The sequence below is a fragment of the Brassica rapa genome, chromosome A01 (genome assembly GCF_000309985.2).
Source record: "Brassica rapa cultivar Chiifu-401-42 chromosome A01, CAAS_Brap_v3.01, whole genome shotgun sequence".
Classification (NCBI taxonomy): domain Eukaryota; kingdom Viridiplantae; phylum Streptophyta; class Magnoliopsida; order Brassicales; family Brassicaceae; genus Brassica; species Brassica rapa.
Window position 1 is genome coordinate 27,387,907 of NC_024795.2, and position 10,190 is coordinate 27,398,096.

The 10,190-nt window shown below is 26.4% G+C and overlaps 2 long non-coding RNA genes across 3 annotated transcripts in view; both read left to right on the top strand.

Annotated features, from left to right (window-relative positions):
• The first annotated feature begins 1,121 nt into the window (after nt 1–1,121).
• Nucleotides 1,122–2,716, top strand: LOC117134116. Of its 2 annotated transcripts, none has more exons than XR_004458271.1 (2): nt 1,122–1,520; nt 2,603–2,716. It is a non-coding gene; the product is annotated as an uncharacterized LOC117134116 (long non-coding RNA). The 2 variants fall into 2 exon arrangements; XR_004458272.1 differs by lacking the exon at nt 2,603–2,716 and adding an exon at nt 1,901–2,248.
• A 1,762-nt stretch (nt 2,717–4,478) lies between these two features.
• Nucleotides 4,479–10,190, top strand: part of LOC117134109 — a 15,898-nt gene continuing 10,186 nt past the window's right edge. The window contains exon 1 of the long non-coding RNA XR_004458264.1: nt 4,479–4,614. This is a non-coding gene — a long non-coding RNA (uncharacterized LOC117134109). The remainder of the gene's footprint in view (nt 4,615–10,190) is intronic.

Consider the following 10,190-nt stretch of genomic DNA (forward strand, 5'->3'; position numbering starts at 1 on the left):
TCATTATGAACTTGGATCCCCATAACCTCGTTCCGTTTTTGAGCTTGATTTATATGTTAAGAATCAATGTTCTGACATCGAGGAGCTTCCTTCGCCTAGGATTTTTGCAACCCACATGCCGTTTCAAATGCTTCATGAACCTCTAAGAGATTCTCCTTGCAAGGTGGTTTACGTGTGTAGAAACGTTAAAGATGTGTTGGTCTCTCGTTGGCATTTCAGGAACAAGCTTGTTAGAAAAAGTTAACACATAGATTTTGAGAAAATTTCAAAAAATACGATAATATTTTTTTAATGCCTAGTTGCATCCTGCATTAACATATGATAATATTCGTTGTCTCCGAGTTTCAAGAAAATAAAGATTTTATAGTGGTTTTCCCAACGATTTAGGGAGTATTATAAGTTTTAATAAATTAATTGATAAAAAATTAAAACGATTCCCATATACCGTGAAAAATAGCTTAAAATACATTAATACAAATGTAGAATGTGGTTAGAAATTTTAAAACAACTCTAAAGATTATAGACTTCAGTATATAAATTAATTACCAAAAACTCAATATTTTCGAAGGGGTTAGCACATAGATTTTGAGAAAATTTCAAAAAATACGACAATATTGTTTTAATGCATAGTTTCATCCTGCACTAACATATGATGATGTTCAAAGAGGTTTGGAGCCTTAGTTGTCTCTATTTTTCAAGAAAATAGTGATTTTATAGTGGTTATTCCATCGATTTAGGGAGTATTTTGAAGTTTTACAAAATAAATTGATAAAAAATTATAACGATGTTCATTTACCATAAAAATAGTTTAAAATATATTAATACAAATGTAGAATATGGTAGAAATTAAAAAAAACAATAAAGATTATAGGCTTCAGTATATAAAGTATTTAGCAAAAACTCAATATTTCCGTAGGGGTTAGTTAACACATAGATTTTGAGAAAATTTCAAAAAATATGACAATATTGTTTTAATGCATAGTTGCATCTTTACTAACATATGATGATGTTTAAAGATGTTTGGAAACCTAGTTGTCTCTATTTTTCAAGAAAATAGTGATTTTATAGTGGTTATTCCATCGATTTAGGGAGTACTATGAAGTTTTACTAAATTAATTGATAAAAAAATTATAACGATTCCCATATACCATGAAAAAGAGCTTAAAATACATTAATACAAATGTAGAATGTGGTCAAAAATTTTAAAACAACACTAAAGATTATAGGCTTCAAAAAACTCAATATTTTCGAAGGGGTTAGCGCATAGATTTTGAGAAAATTTTTAAAAATACGACAATATTGTTTTAATGCATAGTTGCATCCCACACTAACATATGATGATATTCAAAGGGTTTGGAGTCTTACTTGTCTCTATTTTTCAAGAAAATAGTGATTTTATGTGGTTATTCCATCGATTTAGGGAGTATTATGAAGTTTTACTAAATTATTGATAAAAACAATTGAACTATGCTCATTTACCATAAAAAGATTTACATACATTAATACAAATGTAGAATATGGTTATAAATTTTAAAACAACACTAAAGATAGGCTTCAGTATATAAAGTATTGAGAAAAAGACCAAAATAGCACTAAATCAAGTTTTTGTTACCAAAAACTCAATATTTTCGTAGGGGTCAACACATAGATTTTGAGAAAATTTCAAAAAGTACGACAATATTGTTTTAATGCCTAGTTGCATCCTGTACTAACATATGATGATGTTCAAAGAGATTTGAAGCCTTAGTTGTCTCTAATTTTCAAGAAAATAGTGATTTTATAGTGGTTATTCCATCGATTTAGGGAGTATTATAAAGTTTAAATAAGTTAATTGATAAAAAAATTATAATGATTCCCATATATCATGAAAAGAGCTTAAAATACATTAATACAAATATAGAATGTGGTTAGAAATTTTAAAACAACACTAAAGAGTATAGGCTTCAGTATATAAATTAAATACCAAAAACTCAATATTTTCGTAGGGGTTAGGACATAGATTTTGAGAAAATTACAAAAAATATGACAATATTGTTTTAATGCATAGTTGCATCATGCACTAACATATGATGATGTTCAAAAAGGTTTGAGTCTTAGTTGTCTCTAATTTTCAAGAAAATAGTGATTTTATAGTGGTTATTCCATCGATTTAGGGAGTATTATGAAGTTTTACTAAATTAATTGATAAACACAATTGAACGATGCTCATTTACCATGAAAAATAGTTTAACATACACTAATACAAATGTAGAATATGGTTAGAAATTTTAAAATAACACTAAATATTATAGGTTTCAGTATATAAAGTATTTACCAAAAACTCAATATTTTCGTAGGGGTTAGCACATAGATTTTGAAAAAAATTCAAAAAATACGACAATATTTTTTTCAATTCCTAGTTGCATCCTGCACTAACATATGATGATGTTCAAAGAGGTTTGGAGCCTTTGTTGTCTCCGTTTTGGTTTTTTTAATAGTGATTTTAAAGTGGTTATTCCATCGATTTATGGAGTATTATGAAGTTTTAATAAATTAATTGATAAAAAAAAAATGATTCCCATATATCATGAAAAGAGCTTAAAATACATTAATACAAATATAGAATGTGGTTAGAAATTTTAAAACAACACTAAAGATTATAGGCTTCAGTATATAAATTACTTCCCAAAAACTCAATATTTTTGTAGGGGTTAGCGCATAGATTTTGAGAAAATTTCAATAAATACGATAATATTGTTTTAATGCATAGTTGCATCCTGCACTAACATATGATGATGTTCAAAGAGGTTTGGAGTCTTAGTTGTCTCTATTTTTCAAGAAAGTAGTGATTTTATAGTGGTTATTCCATCGATTTAGCGAGTATTATGAAGTTTTACTAAATTAATTGATAAAAACAATTGAACGATGCTCATTTACCAGGAAAGATAGTTTATCATACATTAATAGAAATGTAGAATATGGTTAGAAATTTAAAAACAACACTAAAGATTATAGGCTTCGGTATATAAAGTATTTACAAAAAAACTCAATATTTTCGTAGGGGTTAGGACATAGATTTTGAGAAAATTAAAAAAAAAAGCGACAATATTGTTTTAATGCATAGTTGCATCATACACTAACATATGATGATGTTCAAAGAGGTTTGGAGTCTTACTTGTCTCTATTTTTCAAGAAAATAATGATTTTATAGTGGTTATTCCATCGATTTAGGGAGTATTATGAAGTTTTACTAAATTAATTGATAAAAACAAATGAACTATGCTCATTTACCATGAAAATAATTTAACATACACTAATACAAATGTAGAATATGGTTAGAAATTTTAAAACAACACTAAAGATTATAGGCTTCAGTATATAAAGTATTTACCAAAAACTCAATATTTTCGTAGGTGTTAACACATGGATTTTGAAAAAATTTCAAAAAATACGACAATATTTTTTTAATTCCTAGTTGCATCCTGAGCTAACATATGATGATGTTCAAAGAGATTTGGAGCATTTGTTGTCTCCGTTTTGTTTTTTAAATAGTGATTTTATAGTGGTTATTCCATCGATTTAGGGAGTAGTATGAAGTTTTAATAAATTAATTGATAAAAAATTATAATGATTTCCATATATCATGAAAAAGAGCTTAAAATATATTTATACAAATATAGAGTGTGGTTAGAAATTTTAAAATAACACTAAAGATTATAGGCTTCAGTATATAAATTACTTACTAGAAACTCAATATTTTCGTAGGGTTAACACATAGATTTTGAGAAAATTTCAAAAAATACAATATTGTTTTAATGCATAGTTGCATCCTGCACTAACATATGATGATGTTCAAAGAGGTTTGGAGTCTTAGTTGTCTCTATTTTTCAAGATAATAGTGATTTTATAGTGGTTATTCCATCGAATTAGGGAGTATTATGAAGTTTTACTAAATTAGTTGATAAAAACAATTGAACGATGCTCATTTACCATGAAAAAGTGTTTTCATAAATTAATACAAATGTATAATATGGTTAGAAATTTTAAGACAACAATAAAGATTATAGGCTTCAGTATAGAAAGTATTTTTAAAAAAATCAATATTTTTGTAGGGGTTAACACATAGATTTTGAGAAAGTTTCAAAAAATACGACAATATTGTTTTGATACATAGTTGCATCCTACACTAACATATGATGATATTCAAAGAGGTTTGGAGTCTTACTTGTCTCTATTTTTCAAGAAAATAGTGATTTTATAGTGGTTATTCCATCGATTTAGGGAGTATTATGAAGTTTTACAAAATTAATTGATAAAAACAATTGAACTATGCTCATTTACCATGAAAAAGATTTAACATACATTAATACAAATGTAGAATATGGTTAGAAATTTTAAAACAACACTAAAGATTATAGGCTTCAGTATATAAAATATTTACCAAAAACTCAATATTTTCGTAGGGGTTAACACATGGATTTTGAGAAAATTTCAAAAAGTACGACAATATTGTTTTAATGCCTAGTTGCATCCTGTAGTAAGATATGATGATGTTCAAAGAGGTTTGGAGCCTTTGTTGTCTCTATTTTTCAAGAAAATAATGATTTTATAGTGGTTATTCCATCGATTTAGGGAGTATTATGAAGTTTTAATAAGTTAATTGATAAAAAAATTATAATGATTCCCATATATCATGAAAAGAGCTTAAAATACATTAATACAAATATAGAATGTGGTTAGAAATTTTAAAACAACACTAAATATTATAAGCTTCAGTATATAAATTACTTAACAAAAACTCAATATTTTCGTAGGAGTTAGCGCATAGATTTTGAGAAAATTTCAAAAAATATGGCAATATTGTTTTAATGCATAGTTGCATCCTGCACTAACATATGATGATGTTCAAAGAGGTTTAGAGTTTTAGTTGTCTCTATTTTTCAAGAAAATAGTGATTTTATAGTGGTTATTCCATCGATTTAGGGAGTATTATGAAGTTTTTCTCAATTAATTGATAAAAACAATTGAACGATGCTTATTTACCATGAAAAATAGTTTAACATACATTAATAGAAATGTAGAATATGGTTAGAAATTTTAAAACAACACTAAAGATTACAGGCTTCCGTATATAAAGTATTTACCAAAAACTCAATATTTTCTTAGGGGGTTAACACATAGATTTTGAAAAAATTTCAAAAAATACGACAATATTTTTTTTAATTTTTTTGCATCCTGCACTAACATATGATGATGTTCAAAGAGGTTTGGAGCCTTTGTTGTCTCCGTTTTGTTTTTTATATAGTGATTTTATAGTTGTTATTCCATCGATTTAGAGAAGATTATGAAGTTTTACTAAATTAATTGATAAACAAATTATAATGATTCCCATATATCATGAAAAAGAGCTTAAAAGACATTAATACAAATATAGAATGTGGTTAGAAATTTTAAAACAACACTAAAGATTATAGGCTTCAGTATATAAATTACTTACCAAAAACTCAATATTTTCGTAGGAATTAGCGCATAGATTTTGAGAAAATTTCAAAAAATACGACAATATTGTTTTAATGCACAGTTGCATCCTGCACTAACATATGATGATGTTCAAAGAGGTTTGGAGTCTTAGTTGTCTCTATTTTTCAAAAAAATAGTGATTTTATAGTGGTTATTCCATCGATTTAGGGAGTATTATGAAGTTTTACTAAATTAATTGATAAAAACAATTGAACAATGCTCATTTACCACGAAAAATAGTTTAACATACATTAATAGTAATGTAGAATATGGTTAGAAATTTTAAAACAACACTAAAGATTATAGGCTTCCGTATATAAAGTATTTACCAAAAACTCAATATTTTCTTAGGGGTTAACACATATATTTTGAGAAAATTTCAAAAAATACGACAATATTTTTTTAATGCGTAGTTGCATCCTGCTCTAACATATGATGTTCAAAGAGGTTTGGAGCCTTTGTTGTCTCCGTTTTTCAAGAAAATAAGGATTTTATAGTGGTTTTCCCAACGATTTAGGGAGTATTATGAAGTTTTAATAAATTAATTGATAAAAAAATATAACGATTCCCATATACCATGAAAAAGAGCTTAAAATACATTAATACAAATGTAGAATGTGGTTATAAATTTTAAAACAACACTAAAGATTATAGGCTTCAGTATATAAATTACTTACCAAAAACTCAGTATTTTCGTAGGGGTTAGCGCATAGATTTTGAGAAAATTACAAAAAATACGACAATATTGTTTTAACGCATAGTTGCATCCTGCACTAACATATGATGATGTTTAAAGATGTTTGGAGCCTTAGTTCTCTCTATTTTTCAAGAAAATAGTGATTTTATAGTGGTAATTCCATCGATTTAGAGAGTATTATGAAGTTTTACGAAATTAATTGATAAAAACAATTGAACTATGCTCATTTACCATGAAAAATATTTAACATACATTAATACAAATGTAAAATATGGTTAGAAATTTTAAAACAACACTAAAGATTATAGGCTTCAGTATATAAATTACTTACCAAAAAGTACGACAATATTGTTTTAATGCCTAGTTGCATCCTGTAGTAACATATGATGATCTTCAAAGAGGTTTGGAGCCTTTGTTGTCTCTATTTTTCAAGAAAATAGTGATTTTATAGTGGTTATTCCCTCGATTTAGGGAGTATTATGAAGTTTTGATAAATTAATTGATAAATAAATTATAATGACTCCCATATATCATGAAAAGAGCTTAAAATACATTAATACAAATATAGAATATGGTTAGAAATTTTAAAACAACACAAAAGATTATAGGCTTCAGTATATAAAGTATTTACAAAAAACTCAATATTTTCGTAGGGGTAGGACATAGATTTTGAGAAAATTTCAAAAAATACGACAATATTGTTTTAACGCATAGTTGCATCCTGCACTTACATATGATGATGTTCAAAGATGTTTGGAGCCTTAGTTCTCTCTATTTTTCAAGAAAATAGTGGTTTTATAGTGGTTATTTATCGATTTAGGAGTATTATGAGTAGTATTATGAAGTTTTGATAAGTTAATTGATAAATAAATTATAATGATTCCCATATATCATGAAAATAGCTTAAAATACATTAATAAAATATATAATATGGTTAGAAATTTTAAAAACAACACTAAAGATTATAGGCTTCAGTATATATAAGTTTACAAAAAACTCAATATTTTCGTAGGGGGTAGGACATAGATTTTGAGAAAATTTCAAAAAATACGATAATATTGTTTTAATGCATAGTTGCATCCTACACTAACATATGATGATGTTCAAAGAGGTTTGGAGTCTTAGTTGTCTCTATTTTTCAAGAAAATAGTGATTTTATAGTGGTTATTCCATCGATTTAGAGAGTATTATGAAGTTTTACTAAATTAATTGATAAAAACAATTGAACGATGCTTATTTACCATGAAAAATAGTTTAACATACATTAATAGAAATGTAGAATATGGTTAGAAATTTTAAAACAACACTAAAGATTACAGGCTTCCGTATATAAAGTATTTACCAAAAACTCAGTATTTTCTTAGGGGTTAACACATAGATTTTGAAAAAATTTCAAAAAATACGACAATATTTTTTTAATTTTCTTGCTTCCTGCACTAACATATGATGATGTTCAAAGAGGTTTGGAGCCTTTGTTGTCTCCGTTTTGTTTTTTATATAGTGATTTTATAGTTGTTATTCCATCGATATAGGGAAGATTATGAAGTTTTACTAAATTAATTGATAAACAAATTATAATGATTCCCATATATCATGAAAAAGAGCTTAAAATACATTAATACAAATATAGAATGTGGTTAAAATTTTTAAAACAACACTAAAGATTATAGGCTTCAGTATATAAATTACTTACCAAAAACAAAATATTTTCGTTGGGGTTAGCGCATAGATTTTGAGAAAATTTCAAAAAATACGACAATATTGTTTTAATGCATAGTTGCATCATGCACTAACATATGATGATGTTCAAAGAGGTTTGGAGTCTTAGTTGTCTCTATTTTTCAAGAAAATAGTGATTTTATAGTGGTTATTCCATCGATTTAGGGAGTATTATGAAGTTTTACTAAATTAATTGATAAAAACAATTGAACGATGCTCATTTACCATGAAAAATAGTTTAAAGAATATGGTTAGAAATTTTAAAACAACACTAAAGATTATAGGCTTCCGTATATAAAGTATTTACCAAAAATTAAATATTTTCTTAGGGGTTAACACATATATTTTGAGAAAATTTCAAAAAATACGACAATATTTTTTTAATGCCTAGTTGCATCCTGCTCTAACATATGATGTTCAAAGAGGTTTGGAGCCTTTTATGTCTCCGTTTTTCAAGAAAATAAGGATTTTATAGTGGTTTTCCCAACGATTTAGGGAGTATTATGAAGTTTTAATAAATTAATTGATAAAAAAATATAACGATTCCCATATACCATGAAAAAGAGCTTAAAATACATTAATACAAATGTAGAATGTGGTTAGAAATTTTAAAACAACACTAAAGATTATAGGCTTCAGTATATAAATTACTTACCAAAAACTCAATATTTTCGTAGGGGTTAGCGCATAGATTTTGAGAAAATTTCAAAAAATACGACAATATTGTTTTAACGCATAGTTGCATCCTGCACTAACATATGATGATGTTCAAAGATGTTTGGAGCCTTAGTTCTCTCTATTTTTCAAGAAAATAGTGATTTTATAGTGGTAATTCCATCGATTTAGAGAGTATTATGAAGTTTTACTAAATTAATTGATAAAAACAATTGAACTATGCTCATTTACCATGAAAAATATTTAACATACATTAATACAAATGTAAAATATGGTTAGAAATTTTAAAACAACACTAAAGATTATAGGCTTCAGTATAAAATTACTTACCAAAAGTACGACAATATTGTTTTAATGCCTAGTTGCATCCTGTAGTAACATATGATGATCTTCAAAGAGGTTTGGAGCCTTTGTTGTCTCTATTTTTCAAGAAAATAGTGATTTTATAGTGGTTATTCCCTCGATTTAGGGAGTTAGAAGTATTATGAAGTTTTGATAAGTTAATTGATAAATAAATTAAATGACTCCCATATATCATGAAAAAAGCGCTTAAAATACATTAATACAAATATAGAATACGGTTAAAAATTTTAAAACAACACAAACGATTATAGGCTTCAGTATATAAAGTATTTACAAAAAACTCAATATTTTCGTAGGGGGTAGGACATAGATTTTGAGAAAATTTCAAAAAATTAGACAATATTGTTTTAACGCATAGTTGCATCCTGCACTTACATATGATGATGTTCAAAGATGTTTGGAGCCTTAGTTCTCTCTATTTTTCAAGAAAATAGTGGTTTTATAGTGGTTATTCTATCGATTTAGGGAGTATTATGAAGTTTTGATAAGTTAAATGATAAATAAATTATAATGATTCCCATATATCATGAAAAGAGCTTAAAATACATTAATACAAAATATATAATATGGTTAGAAATTTTAAAACAACACTAAAGATTATAGGCATCAGTATATAAAGTATTTACAAAAAACTCAATATTTTCGTAGGGGGTAGGACATAGATTTTGAGAAAATTTCAAAAAATACGATAATATTGTTTTAATGCATAGTTGCATCCTATACTAACATATGATGATGTTCAAAGAGGTTTGGAGTCTTAGTTGTCTCTATTTTTCAAGAAAATAGTGATTTTATAGTGGTTATTCCATCGATTTAGAGAGTATTATGAAGTTTTACTAAATTAATTGATAAAAACAATTGAACGATGCTCATTTACCATGAAAAATAGTTTAACATACATTAATACAAATGTATAATATGGTTAGAAATTTTAAAACAACACTAAAGATTATAGGCTTCAATATATAAAGTATTTACCAAAAACACAATATTTTCGTAGGGGTTAACACATAGATTTTGAGAAAATTTCAAAAAATACGACAATATTTTTTTAATGCCTAGTTGCATCATGCTCTAATATATGATGATATTCAAAGAGGTTTGGAGCCTTTGTTGTCTCCGTTTTTGAAGAAAATTAATATTTTATAGTGGTTTTCCCAACGATTTAGGGAGTATTATGAAGTTTTAATAAATTAATTGATAAAAAAAATATAACGATTCCCATATAACATGAAAA